Source organism: Lepisma saccharinum, chromosome 2, assembly GCF_977018435.1.
Source record: "Lepisma saccharinum chromosome 2, izLepSacc3.1, whole genome shotgun sequence".
In the NCBI taxonomy this organism is placed as follows: domain Eukaryota; kingdom Metazoa; phylum Arthropoda; class Insecta; order Zygentoma; family Lepismatidae; genus Lepisma; species Lepisma saccharinum.
Genome location: NC_139230.1, coordinates 95,516,417 through 95,531,781, shown reverse-complemented (window position 1 = coordinate 95,531,781; position 15,365 = coordinate 95,516,417). Strand labels below are relative to the sequence as shown.

General features: G+C 37.9%; 1 protein-coding gene across 2 annotated transcripts in view; it reads left to right on the top strand.

The window, feature by feature from the left end:
- Positions 1 to 15,365, top strand: part of LOC145984103 (DNA excision repair protein ERCC-6-like 2) — a 206,071-nt gene that overhangs the window by 24,615 nt on the left and 166,091 nt on the right. The window lies entirely within an intron of this gene.

Sequence of the window (15,365 nt, the reverse complement as noted above, 5' to 3'; positions counted from 1 at the left end):
AAACGTAATGTTTCAACCTTCTAGGAAGGTCTTCTACAGACTCTGTACCATGTACAAATGAAACAAGGTACAAAACAGGATGATATATATACACAATATATAGGTTCTAGCCTAAGCCCAGCATTGGTTGAATTGGTTATGAATGAATGGGAAAAGAAAGTGGTAGATAAAGGAGGTGACAAAATAAATCTGTTTTGCAGATATGTGGACGATTGTTTTGGCATATGGAAGGGAAGGAAGCGGTAGCTAGACATATTTGCCAAAGAAATACAAGATGAAGAAAGATGGATATTGTTGGAACTCGAAATAGAAGAAGACGACAAGATAAGCTACCTAGATATATTGATGAAAAGGAAGAGAGGACAAGAAATTGAAACCACTTGGCATCAGAAGAAGTGTGCAGCAAGGGTATTCTGCCACAAAAGAAGTGATGTAAGTGAGGTAACAAAAAGAAATTTTATAAAGAATATGGAGGACAGAATCAAGAAAATATGCACGAAAGAATGAACAAGAAGGCAAAATAAATAGCCTATGGAAACAGCTGGAAAAGAATGTAGAATGTCTACGAGGAGGAGGATAGACTGGACATAAACAGAAGAAGGAAGAAAAGTGGCAGGGGAGAAGTGGAAGAGAAAATAAAGACAGGAGGTTTGGAATAAGGATTATGAAGAAGACCACAGAAAAGATATGAAAAGTGCTTAGGAAAGCGGGCATTAAAACTTACAGGAATCGAGGGAGAAGCATCTTAATAATAGCGAAGAATGCAAACAAGAAAAAGGAAAGAGGAAGGGATTATCTACAAAGTGAAATGTAAAGAATGTCAGTGTGTATACATAGTAGAAACGGAAAATAGGCTGATAGACAGGTTGAAACAATGTAGGGATGATGTACGACTTAAGAGAGAGAGAAATGTGATATTTAAACACACAAGAGAAACAGGACATGACATAGAGTGGGATGAGGCTAAGCAGATAGGAAGGGAGAAGAGAATGCTAGTGAGAAAATTGAAGGAGGTCAAGGAAATGGAGAAGAAAGGTGAAGAAGACACAATGAACTGGAATGGGGGACTGAAGATAAACAAGGAATGGAAGAAGGTGTTAGAAAGAGTGGAAATGACAAGAGAGAAAGAGGAGAGAAGAAGGAAAAATAATGAAGAAAGAAAGGAAAAAGAGTGTGAGATAAAGAGTCCAACCACCTTCCAGATGAAAGGAAATGTTTAGCTAAATCCCTTGTCAGGTGAAAGTACAGTTGACAAGGGAAGGCCAGCTGCTGGAATGTTCCAGGAAAACAACTTTCTCTAATAGTCTTTCATCTTGAGGGGAGTAATTTTTGTATATATATATATCATCCTGTTTTGTACCTTATTTCATTTGTACATGGTACAGAGTCTGAAGAAGACCTTGCTAGAAGGTTGAAACATTACGTTTAGTTTAAGTTTTATAATACAATAAATTCCTGCCTTGGTCAGCATATTGAGGTTTTCATATCATGGAAACAAGGCTTAATGGTGTTATAATTGAGAGGAAGTATGAAACAGTTTATTCGCAAATTGAAAAGTTTTTTCTCCTCACACTGCTTTGAGAAGAGAAAATGTGACACTGCTGAAAAATAAGTTACTTGGACAACAATCATTGATTGACTGATTAATTCATTTGGTTTATTTTACTTCGCATTTCTGCCACTTTTGACTAATAGAAAGATGAGGATGAGTGATGATATGATGAAATTTATGAAGGTGCACACAATGTACACCCATGCCCAGGCTGGGATTCAAATCTGGGACCCCTGGCATTGTAGCGTGATGTGAGACAACAATCATTGTTTTAAAAAACAACACACACAAACGAAGCAGCAACTGAGGCTTCCTACTGTATTGCACGGGTTATCACCAAAAGATGAAACCATACGAGGAAATGGTAAAATAAACCTTTATAGATGCTTTTGTTGCATTGTTTGTTAATTTTAAAAATGAGAGTGAAGTAACTTCTGCCATGAAATCTATTCATCTATCTGCTAACACAGTAATGAGACTCATTCAGGTTATGAGTGATAATGTTTTACAACTGAAAAGTTATTTGGATAGATGCTGATGTTTTTCACTTCAACTTGATGAATCCACATACGCGACCGGTAGAGCTCATTTTTTTTTTCAAAAGAAAAGATGATGAAGATCATAGCCTGAAAGAGCATACTATGGGAAAGAACATATATTCAAAGGTTAAAATTGTTATTTCCTCACAAAGTATGAGCACAGGCTTTGGAACACATAGCGTTCCATGCTTGAGAAACCTAAAAGAACCATAGCATCGCAAAGATAAAAGCTTTCCTCAAATTATTTCCTTTCACTTTATTACTTACCAACAAGCAATGGGTGAAAAGTTTTTCAAAATGAATGAGACAGTGAAACTTGAGGTGAAAATTGTGAATAAAGTGTGAGCACAGGCTCCAAGAAAGGTGCTTATTCACAGTGATGACAGTAGTTTTAAAACAGTTTTCAAGGTTTCAGGAAAATTTAGCTCCTGTAGCAGTTCATTGACAATGAGAAATTTTCAACTTGTGTCATGCAACGTTTTGAAGATGATGGCCTACACTGAAAATAATGCTCATAACATTTCAGAGTGATTTGTCATTGGAATATCTCATCTCAGGTTAATAAAACTCAATATGCTGACCAAGGCAGTCATTTATTTTATTATAAAACATAAACTAAACGTAACGTTTCAACCTTATAGCAAGGTCTTCTTCAGACTCTGCACCAAGTACAAATGTAACAAGATATAAAAACAGGAAGATATATATACACAAACATTCCTCCCCTCCAGACTATTAGAAAGTTCTTCTGGAACATTCTAGCAGGTGGCTTCCCTTGTCAACTGTACTTTCACCTAAAAGGCTAAACATATTTACTTCCATTTTTTTATATCATGGAAACAAGGCTTAATGGTGTTATACTCAGGTTAATGTGTAAATTAGCCTTTTGTGTCGAATCAATCCATTCTGTTTTGGTTCGAGTTGCACTACAAGTGAAGGTGTTGTTCAGCTCTACTTACTTGTGTGAGGCTTGCTTTTCGAACGTGAAGGCGATTAAAACATGTTCTGAAACAGACTGACAGATAACTGCATTTGAATGGCTGGACCTACCTAACAAAAATGATGGATGAAAATAAGTCATTCTTCTTAACATGTTAAGAAGCTAGGTGATGATGATCAGGTGGCAGTTTTCTGATTTTACTGTGCTTTGTGCAACAAGTCCTAAAATTTACTTAAGAAATGTTATCTCTACGTGGCAGAGAAATTAAAAATAATATTTTGATTGCTCACCTTGAAATTGTATAAACCAACCATGAAATAGTCATAAAAATTCAATCTCAACTTGGTAGCTCACCAGATATTTTCAAATGTATGAAGTAGCTCAATGGCTCTTGGAGTTTGGAGACCTCTGCTTTAAGCACTAGGAGAGGCATTGCCTCTCCTGCAATGTTATGTGAGAATAGTCTTTTGAGATACTGTCACCTGAAAGGTGTGACCTACATTGCCCTTTTTTTATTATGATGCAGTCATAATTGGATATTATCCATTGTTTATCTTTTTACCTGTTATATGTAAATACTAATTAATATTAGTTGGTGACTTTAACTTTACTACAATAAAGTGGCAAATTCTGAGCGTGATGAGTTCATCCCGCTATGCACGAAGGAATCGAACATCAATAAGAGTTTTCTGAATTTTACATCAGAAACAAGTTTACTTCAGAATGTCCCCTTTCCAACTCATAATGATCACTTTCTAGGTCTATTGTTTACAAGCTCGGCTGATATAATTCTAAGTTTTACTCCTGGTGAATCAGCAGTGTTGTCAGATCATACAGCTTTAGAGTGTCGTGTCTCCATTCCCCGAAGCACCAGGAATGCCAACTTGTCAAGTAAACAGTCTTATGCATTCCATAAAGCAAACATTAATGAAATCAGGGACTAATTAAATAATGTACCATGGGACATGATGCATTTCTGTGATGATGCTAATGAAAGTTTTTATGAACTCTTGTTCAGTGTAATAGACAATGCAGTTCCTAAAATGTGAGAAAGAGCAAGACAATTCCCGGTCTGGTTTCACAAGGAACTCGTGCAAACGTTGAAAGTTAAGGAGTTAGCACACAGAAAATGGAATGTGTCAAAACTAATGTGTGATTATGTTGAGTTTTCCGCCCATAGGACACATTAAAAAAAATGCATAAAGTAAAATATAGGCAATATTTAATAAACTTAGTTGAGCAAATATAAACAAATTTTAAAATGATTTGGGGTTATGTAAGGGACAAGTCACGCTCGATGAGAATACCATCTCATGTATTTTGTGGTGATAAATCCTCAGTACATTCTGATGTGTCATGCAGGCCTGTACCCAAGGGGGGGGGGGCATGCCCCCTCCCCTCGAGCCATGAAATTTTAAAATTTGAACGTATAAAAACCTACAAAAATTACATTGATGGCTTTTCAAATTTTGCATGAATTTCGATTTTGTCCTTGCACAAATGAATAGGTTGTCTCTGGACAGAGGCAGACTCTAGAAGTCTGCAGTCTGCAATATTGGGCTATTTTTAGTTCTATGACCATTGATGCAAGGCTATCAGACGTTCCGATTTAGTTTAGTTAGTCCATTCCTTTTAATCCATATCCTGACCTTTTCGCCTCTGCTCGGTCACAAATGTTTCACATAATTAGAATATAGGGGAATTTTCTATACTCTTTACATCATGGAAGAAAGGTTCTTCAATGACTGCAATACAAAACCAACCATATAAGGAGCAGTTAGCTCTACACCCACACCGCAAGGTCTGTGATCCCTTTTCGCCACCACTGAGTAGAAGGATAAAAAACTTTGTTTTCTTTCTCCGACATCAGAGTTTCTCTGCAACTGATGTCCATTCTGCCACTCAATGGCTTAGGGTTAAGGAATCTACTTCACAGCAGAATTGTTGCTAGATTTTTGGGGCAAAAAGTTGCCTGAAGTACTTTTAACATATATTGTTATTTGTCCAAAACACCAAGAAATTAAATACATTATTATTTACGAAATTCTGTCAATCGGAATTTGTTTCACTGCAACTTTTCTTCTTTTCTACTTGTAATTGTCTTGAACACAAATACACAGTGGTGTGACCATACAACAGACAACTTTCACAGTGTGCAGAAGATATCAAGTCCAAAAAATTCGATGCTATGAGCCGTTGATAATGGCATTTCTATCCCACATGTATGCATCCCCATTTAATAGTTTTTTGGTTGCCACTGGCATTTATTGTTACTGTCGCCTAAGATTATAAAAGCGAAAATACACCATAGAAACAATATTACGCCAGCAGACACACTGCCAGGGTGAAGTCACTTAGCCGTTCCCTTCAGATAATTTATTTACAGAGTTCGCACTGACTCCAAAGTCCTGAACAACTGGAGGAGTAAGGAAAACAAGAATTGGACTAAGGTAATTGGAAACAAATTATTTTTTTAAAAATGCTTTCAAAACCTGGGAAAGTGATTCTTGCTTGGCAGACTTTATAATCGGAAACCCATTTTGTTTTATCTTCCCAACAATCTTCCTTTTTGGGTAATATTGCTTATAAAAAGGTTCTTTCATTCTATTTTTCATTTATTTTCAAACATGTACAACAAACGTGATTCATTTGATTAACTTACAAAGTTGAAGTGTAACTCTTATTTTTTATCATGTTAAATCATTACACAGTTATGTAAAATAACTGGAAAAGTCAGGGTCTTTGCAAAGTGGGTGTGAACCCTCATCTATCAACCCCACACACATATGTTGCTTTTTGTAGGCTATTTGAATTATGCACACATGTAAGTCTACCCCTATCATACCATTTTTTTTTGCTGTCTGACAGAAACAAATGTCAGTGTTAACTGCAAATATTTGTCACGTGGTTGCTATTCTTCAACATTTCGTAACAAAATGAGCAAATTTCTCTACCGACCCTCTCTTATACAGTCCCTCCCACACACATACACAACCCTCTCTTATGCACTCCCACACACCTGTCCCTATTTTCCCACCCTCCATTAAGAGGAAGCTGTACTTTTCACGCCAAAGCGAGATTTTTACACGTAATAGAGCTACTCCCGAGGATATCGGGAATCTGGGTGTGTGTGCTATACGCTCCATGGAAGTTGAGATATTGACAAAGAATGGGCAGACAAGCACAGCACCCCCAAGAGAGGAATGTGCAAACTTAAGAGTATTGCGAGGAATCGTTATTCATTTATTTTTCCTTAGGTCACACACTGCGTTGATGAAACGTTATGTAAGAGGAAGCCACAAGCACCAAACCCCGAAGCATGGAACCAACGAAACACAATTGTGTTCGTAAGACATGAATAGAGAGGAACTACTTGTGATGTCATGATGACTGGCGGGTGATTTGAAGTGCGCACTGGTGTTTGACGGTCACAACTTAGCCCTATTGGCTGCGCTAACTGTCAGTAATCTGCTGTCGATCACGTGGCAACCCAAGCACCGCCCTCCATACCAAATCATATGTGAATAAATGTTGCAACAATGTGCGAGAGCGTCTCCTCGCCAAAAGTGGTGGAACATGCTGGTTTTGGATGGCTTAGTAACTGTGCAAGCGGTACAACCGGCAAGGAACGTATGGTGGCCATTTTCTACCTCGTGCAATTAGTCGATGTAAGGTGAAAGAAAATAAATGGGGACTTGTATCTTAGGGAGATAGACTAAATTGTGGTAGAATGAAAAAATATTCTTATAAAAATAATATATTTGAATTTTCATCACATGGACTTGTTACTTATTTGGGTTAGTTATTAACACCGCATTATGCACAGAAAGGCTAATTGGGACTGGACCTACAGTTTAAAGTGGAAACCGAACCACCGTGCAATGTGCATCTACCACCACCATTGCATGGCATCAGATAATATTATTTCGATGGATATTGTGATGCATTGGAGGCTGATCGCTGTTAGTATTGTCAGTTGGGATGTCTAGATAAAACTGTTTTCAAATATATCTTAATTCTGGCCATTAAAGCTATGTTGGAATTTTCTTAACTACCATTGGAACACCGTTAAGTCATGTTGATATTTACTTATATTTATTTATTTAACATAATATATTTGTACCGTCACGTTGACCTAGAAGATGATCAGATGAGAGAATGAATTAAAAGTATATATGAAATACAGGGTGTTTCATTCGCTCTTGGCCCCAGAGATTCCTGATTTCAGACAGAAACCTAATTTCGAATTTCTCTTTTTCTGCATAACCACTAACCATTTGTAAGCTGCCACTTATAGCGATTTGAGTCAAGAGAGTGAATCCGATCCTGTGCATGTGAGCAATATTTCCAAGGTTTTGAGACAGTATCGCCCTGTGTCTTGGATTACACAATCTCTTGTCGAACGATGGAGAGGTGGTCTCTATACATTGATTGATTGATTTGCTTTATTTTACTTCATTTTTTGTGTCACTTTTGGCTCATTTGAGAAGATGGGGATGAATGATGATATGATGAAATTGGTGAATGGTCACTCGCAAACATCCATGTGTAGGCCGGGATTCGAATCGGGGACCCCTGACGTTTTAATGCGATGTGCAAACACACTGCCACGGGGGCCGGCTGGTCTCAATACAGTATGAGAGATTGCTGATTTTCATTCGTGTATTTGCCGTGGTTTTTATATACCTCTCAATAGCAAACTTCGTACTTGATTGTAGCATGACAATGAACGATGTTCAAGTATAATTACATAACTTTGTCTTCAAAGACATACATTATCAGGAAGTTCAAAACAAAGTTTACATTGTTGAATCGTATACATTTAATAAAATAAAAGTAAAACATTCTCCTAAACCCGACGCCACCAAAATAGTCCAGTCAAGGTCACAATATCTACCTACAGCTTTTTTCAAATAAGCAACAATTTCAACTGAAAGATTATACGCTATCAAATAGAACGTAAGTTATAGGTGTTGTCTACTCTTACGGCGGACAACCTATATGCGGACGACCTATATATCAAAAGTCCACCACTTATTGGACTGTGCCATTGAGGCGGCACTTAATTTTTGCAAGTTTTTTTTTTCTTTTTACCACAGCCAAAAGGCACATGTTAAGAAATTCAAAACGAACAAAGCTTGTTCAAGGCTGGCCATGGTATACTATATTGTGTACAATGCTCAAAGTTACAATCATAAAGAACTAAGTGTTGTTTTTGTCAACAATGCTCAAAAAAGAAAATAAACTCACACTAAGCTACAGGTAATTATCAAAAGCGACAAACAAAAGAAGAAAGAAATCTTAACAACAATGCTGGTGGAAAAGATACAGCAGCCGCTGATCTTTGTAGAGACCGTTGCTATTGCATTGCAGTAAATGTAGCTTTCTGGATTTTTCGTTGTCTGCAAGATTCTTGAAAATCTTGTTAACGTTTGCAATGATTATTTTATTTTGCTTTCTAGTGTCCTTTCAGGAGGCATGGGCTGCACTTCCACCAATCTCTATGTACCTTGCTTCCACCGGCTTATGTTCCACACATAGGACGCTGCTCCTCAATCCTCAATACTCAGTGGCGGTGATTGGGTTCCATAACCGGGGGCAAGATACCAGAACTGGGGGGGGGGGGGGCAAAGACAGTATATTTCCTTTTGTATATAAGATTTAGCATGGTGTGAGGGCAAAAGTGGTGAGAAGTGCACCCCCTCACCCCCTCCTAATCGCCGCTACTATACTAATACTAAATAGATAACCAAATAACCCTTTCACAAAACAAAACGAAATCAACCGCAAACGTACGGTCATGGACACTTCTCGGTTGTAATGAATTAATTGAAAATCAATGGTATTGTTATAACCCAGAAGTGTTCGTGACTGTACAACGTGTGAAGTGTCGACTGAGCAGCTTAGAAGAAGTGAGGCAACCAGGGCCAGGGGTGTGGAGGAGACAAGGGGAAACTCCGAAAGCACATGACCTTGACTGGACTATACTTTTTTGGCGTCAGCTTTAGTAAAGTGTAATATCACTCATTTAGTATTGATGAATACTTAAAAAAATGAATTGTTCAAAGAATGATGAAGTAACTTTCTTTGTAAACAAGAATCACACTTACAGGCTGTATTATCGATGCATTTTTTAGTATATAAATGTCTGAATTATTGACAATCCATTTATATTCTGCATGAAAAGTGTTCACAATTCATAGCAAGACAGCAGAAGTAACAATGGAAAATGTTCAGATTCCCTGCTGTCAAAAACTCTTCACCACAAATAGGCTTGAAAAAAAATGTTAATTAAATTAATTTCACTGTTTTAATGCGATGTAATACCCAGAAAGGAATATTCCCTCTTGTTTCTCCACACTTGATTTTTATTTCAGTAGCATTGTTGCTGCATATATCAAGAGAAGAAACCTGTTGATTTTTTTTTTCAGAATAATACACAAGCTTAATAAATCGCGTGGCATAACAATTCTGCGCATGGTCTACAAAGATGTCAACGGAAAGTTTAAAGCTTGATGAAAACCTTTTATAGGGGTGTCTTCTCGACACCTGTGATATCAAAGCGCCAAGAATGATAACTATATCGACTTTGGTAGTTTTTGTTCCTTTTGTGCGGTCCTGGAAGACAGTATGTGTAGTCATACTTAAAGCCCGCTTATTTCTCCTGCGGCCCCTTCAGTACCCCCTACGTTCAACTGAAAACACTAACATTAATATGTAATATTATGTCATGTCATATTGAGCGCTGAATGATGGGTACTGAAGTTGAAGTAAGACCGTTATTATTGTACACTGTAAAAAATTTCGGTGTTAAAACAACACAGACAGTGGTCCCAGGAAGTCCACACCCCATTTTGGTCAACATTTAATCTCAGTGGTGTAAAATAACATGGATGAACGGTAACGATCAACACCTTTTTAACACCACTGAGGTGAAACGTTGACCAAAATAGGGTGTAGACTTCCTGAGACCACTGTCTGTGTTGTTTTAACACCGATATTTTTTTCAGTGTATGCAACAGGCAAGCACTGAAAGAGGTACCGATACTTTTCTGTACTTGCGACAGCCTCTGTAAAGATCAGCGGCCATTTTTCTTCTTTCGTCAGCATTATTGTTATCAATTTTTTTTTCTTTTGTTTCTTCAGGTGGTTGGTTCGGGGTTTTTGATAATTGCCTATAGCTTAATGTGAGTTACGTTTTTTTTTCTTTTTTGCATTGTTCATAAACGGTTTGTTTTCCGCCTACTTGTTCTTCTTTACACTGCAGCAAAAAATTCAGGTGCTTTTAAGGTATCACCTCACCAGGTCGTACTCTGGAAATTATTTAATGCGAGTTCTAACATGAAGGGTAGTGTTCTTCTTAATACGTTCTATGTATTTGTTCCACGTAACATGTCTAGTAGTAAACGTCCCATTTCAAGCTTTTTCAAAACTGTTAGGAAGAGGCCCAATGCTCATGAAGAAAGTTTACAGTTCGCTGTTGGGGATAGTGTGGCAGAAGGGATTTTAAAGATGACACAGTTGCTGTGCTCTTCGCATTTTGTCTTGTGACAGACGGTGCCTTCATTGGTTACATTGAAAAGGTTCAGAAATTGTGTTCTTGAGGGCAGGATGGTTTTATTTTGTATTTCACTACATAGTTCAATAAGACTGCAACGTGTATCTGAATGTTTACACTGTATGGTATGACCACTTTCTTGGAGTAGAAGACTTAATACATATCATCATGGACGTCCAGGAGAAGGGCACTTTTAGCATCCCTGGAAAATGAATGTCAATCTAAAGTTATATATTTCACACATATATTTTAATTTCAGTCAGTAATTTATGTTAATCAGTAGCGGCGATTAGGGATGCAGTTGTCCTCCGCTTTTTGCTATTTTTGCCCCTGCACTGTGCTAAACCTTTATCTACCAAGGGAAAGTAAACTGTCCTTGCCCCCCCCCCCCCCACAGTATTGGCACCTGGCTCCCACAGTTTTGACAGGTTGCATGCGTGTTTCATTTTTCCTTATTTTTCAGAAACCCACCTCCTAAATTTCTCTCTGCAACCCCTCAGCACCCCTTAGATGAATAATTCTGGCGCCGCCGCTGGAGAAAAGGGATCAAAACTGCAGAGATATTTGAAGATACAGTCGTCGCATATTAAAATCAAGCTGAATGGAGGCATGAATTATCCGTTTTTCATAATTACATATTTCAAACTTCTTACTTGGGAAAATCGTATTTTCTTGATAAAGTTTTGTGATCGTGTCTTAGTTTTTCCTTGGATAAATGGAAATTTTTCATGATGAAAAGGGAAATTATACTTTCCACTTTTTGCATCAGTTGTTTGTTTTCTAAGTAACAATTTACGGAGTTCCGTGATTAATAATGTAACAATGAAATCCGAGTGCTTGTGTTCCCATCATCGCGGTTATCTTAGCTTAAAATGAGTTTGAGTTTTTGTTTTGAGTCCACTTTATGCACAGAAAGGCTAATCGGTACTAGTCTTACAGTTTAAAGTGGTATCCGAATCACCATGTATTGAACTCAGAATCCCTTGATTACAAGGCAACGACATTACCACTCCGCCATCAGGGAGAGGTCTTGGCTTAAAAATCGAAAGATTCCTTGGTAAAGAAAACATTCTCTCTTTCATGTTCATGCTTAGCTATGTGCGCAAATTAAAACGTAAGTACAGAGAAGTTCCCAATGTTTCCTTTCCCCTCTCCAAGCTACCCGTGAAGAAAAATATAAAAACCATTCACGTAAATGTAATTTACAATTTTGAGCACGCCTTTACACGACAAATTGCATGACATGCTTACAAAATTTCAAGGTTGTTTAACCTTTTCAGTCCCAAGGCCATTTTCACAAGTAAGCGCCTCTGTCCCGAGCCGATTTTGAGCAAAATGCAGAGTTTCAATTAAATGAGTGCAGATCGGAGACTAATTGCCCTAGAGAGATGAGTGATATACCGTTGTACGCGGAATGAACCAGAGATTCAGACTATATGAAATTTATGCAAATTCAGCGTATATGTGGCGGGGGGGGGGGGAGGGGGCTAACTCTCAAAATTCCAAAATTTCAGAAAAAGAAATTTGGTTCCCTCACCCTCCCCCCAAGAAAAAACTACATGACAGTGTCGACATGCACATGGAAATGATCGCTGACATGTAAGGAACACAAAAATATTTGCATTATTATCATATGACCAATGTAACTTGAGTTGTACCCCCAAAAGGAATGGTCGGCAGGCCACTGATTCAAGCTTCAAAATGCAGCGGTACCTTGAAATGACTTTAGCTCAGAGACTATTTGCCCTGGAGATATGAACGATATACCGTTGTACGCAGAATGAATCACAGATTCAGACGATATATAATTTATGCACATTTGGCATATATATGGAGGGGGAAAGGGGGCAATCCCCTGAAAATACTTTTTTTTAAAAAAAAATGCGGTTTCGCCCCCCCCCCCATGCCCCCCAAAAAAAAGGATATGAAAAGTTCAAAATGCACATAGAAATTATCGCTGGCATGTAAGAAACAGAAAAATATTTGCATCATTGTCGTATGACCAATGTAACTTGAGTTGTACCCTCAAAAGGAATGGTCGGCACGCCACTGATTCAAGCTTCAAAATGCAGCGGTACCTTGAAATGACTATAGCTCAGAAACTAAAGGCCCTAGAGATATGAAAGATATACTGTTGTACGCAGAATGAATCACAGATTCAGACGATATATAAATTGTGCACATTCGGTGTACATATGGAGGGGAAAAGAGGGGAAATCCCCTTAAAAATACTTTTCATAAAAAAAGGGTGTTCCCCCCCTGAAAAAATGTCAAAATGCACAAAATGCAAAATTTATGCAAATTTGGCGTATATATGGAGGGGGAAGGGAGAAAACCCCCAAAAATTATTTTAAAAAATTGTCACCACCCAAAAAATGTCCTCGCACTTGGGCACAAAAAGACACCTACGCACAACATTCACGGAGGAAAAGCTAGAACGCAGTGAAAAATGAGCGCCAATTCTTTCAGCTGCTTGAAATTCTATTTTAGACAATGCAGGGTAACCCCTGTCGCAACTTGTGGACACTTGTGCTAAAAAAACAAAGGTTTCCTTCAGCGCGCTTCAAAATTCCATGCGCCCTCACGGAAAATTTTCATTTTGACAACGGATACTGGTAAACAAGCTTCCTTCGAATGCAGTTCACAGGTGGGAGTGAAAAGCATTGCTTTAGAACAACAAAGCCAGTCTTCCTTTGTCGGCAAAAATTTTCTCTTGGAAAGAGACGCAAAAGAGAAGTCCCTATTCCCGCCTTTTCCCCTCCATTTTCATGAAGAAATGTTTCTGTTAAATACATGTGTTAGGAACAATATAAAAAATAAAATCGAAATTCTAGCCAAAAATAGAAACGTTATAACGTAAAAACTACGACCTTGACACAGCGTCTCAATCGAGATGCTTGGGACCATGAGGCTTACTTTTGGGTATCTCGATCGAGACGCTTGGGACTGAAAAGGTTAAATCAGTTTTATTTAAATTGTGTGATTGACGAAAATCAGTGTTTCATGTCACTTTTAAAATACTGTAAAAGAAATATACAATAATGCACATAAGTAATTTGTGGATATCAGAATCACTTTTGGTGAAAATACATTAATTTCTTAATCATTCAATAGTTTTTACTGGGCTTCGGTGTATAAAGTGGGCTTAAAATCAAACTTAAACAAATGAACAATTCCCAAGGAAAATTAACTGAACAAATTATATGTACTCATGGAGTTAAACTTGTGAGAGTTCTGAATGCAGCACTATCCTCCCCCCTGCCTCCCCAACAGATGCATAAAATCAGCTTAAATGTGAACTCCTTGGCGTTGCAAGGCGTTTTTTCGTGAAACATCCTCTCGTTAATTAATTAAGTACCATATTAATGCTAAACTTCGTCACACCTTTTGCACTATACTCGGGTGCAACCTATCTTGACAGTGATGTCGTAACAGCATTGAAAACTTACAGCGTTCGTACTTTCACTGTCTGCACTTGTAAAAAAGAAAAACAAGGGAATGAAATTCATTATATTAAGATAGAAGGGAAGAAATTTCAAAATGTTAGAATGCGAGGATTCTTGCAGAATATAATAACGTATAATAAATAACCATTAAAATGAGCACGATACGTAAACATAATAAACTGTACGAGACTGATTTGGATTCCGATAATGAATATGGTATGGCAACATGCCTTCGAACGACAAGCTCGCGAGACTTGAGCACAAAAATATAGTTCCTTACTTGAAGCACGTTACATCGTATACAGTACATAGAAATGTATTGCAGATGTTGGATTCTGAAAAACCTGTTGAAATGAAGAGTATCCGGTGCGATTGTGCGATTGTTTTGCTGCAAGTCAATGCTAAAAGAAATTATGCGTGGGTTCGTTGACCCGAATATCGAAGGTGTTTGCAGGTCGAAGTGAGGTTAAGGGCGAATCTATCGTTGTCTGCTGGTTATCACTCGTCCTCATCGAGCGAGATCCGGGCAAGAGTTTTGCTTATGTGTTACTTTAAATCACATTGTAAACCTTGAATAATCATATGGAAGGGGGGGGGGGGTGTAAACATATTCGTATTTGCGACGTACTTGTGATGAAACGCGGATTTCAATTGTCACAAAAACGTTTAGGGGCAACGAGAAAGCTAAATTTCATCAGTGGGAAAAGTGGCTGCCGCAATTGATTGAGATCCTGATCCATAAGCACATCAACACTGAGGCATATTTTGTATGACCTGGGTTTGTATTAAGATAAGAAAGCATTCGTAGATGACCTTGTTGCTTGGTTTCACTAATATCTGCGCCAATAAAGCGATATCGGATTGCTGTCATAGAAAAATCATCATTACATGTGTGAGGCATGAGTTAATGTCGGCCTTCGGCCATTCTGTAAACAAAGCTTCGGAGGGCACAACAGTTGTTTCACATTTCAAGCATGTATTTAGGTGATCTGTGGCATTCGGACCTCCACCTTCCGAAAGACTTAGCAAGTATTAATTTTAAATATTCAAAATATAATTGTTTAGCAATTGTTGTACAATCGATGGTTATACCCTGCTGAACTTAGTGAAAGGCAAGGAATTTGGCTCATATGGCTTTCAAAGATTTATGCACACTACTACGTATGATAATGTGCAAGAAATATTAATCACCAAATTTACTTTTCGTCAATTCCAATAGGCAATTAAAAGCGATCTCAGTATTTTTTTTTTAGCCTCCCCGATGGTGCAGTGGTAGCGTGGTCGCCTTGTAATTAAGGGATCCCGGGTTCGATACCTGGTGGAGGCACAT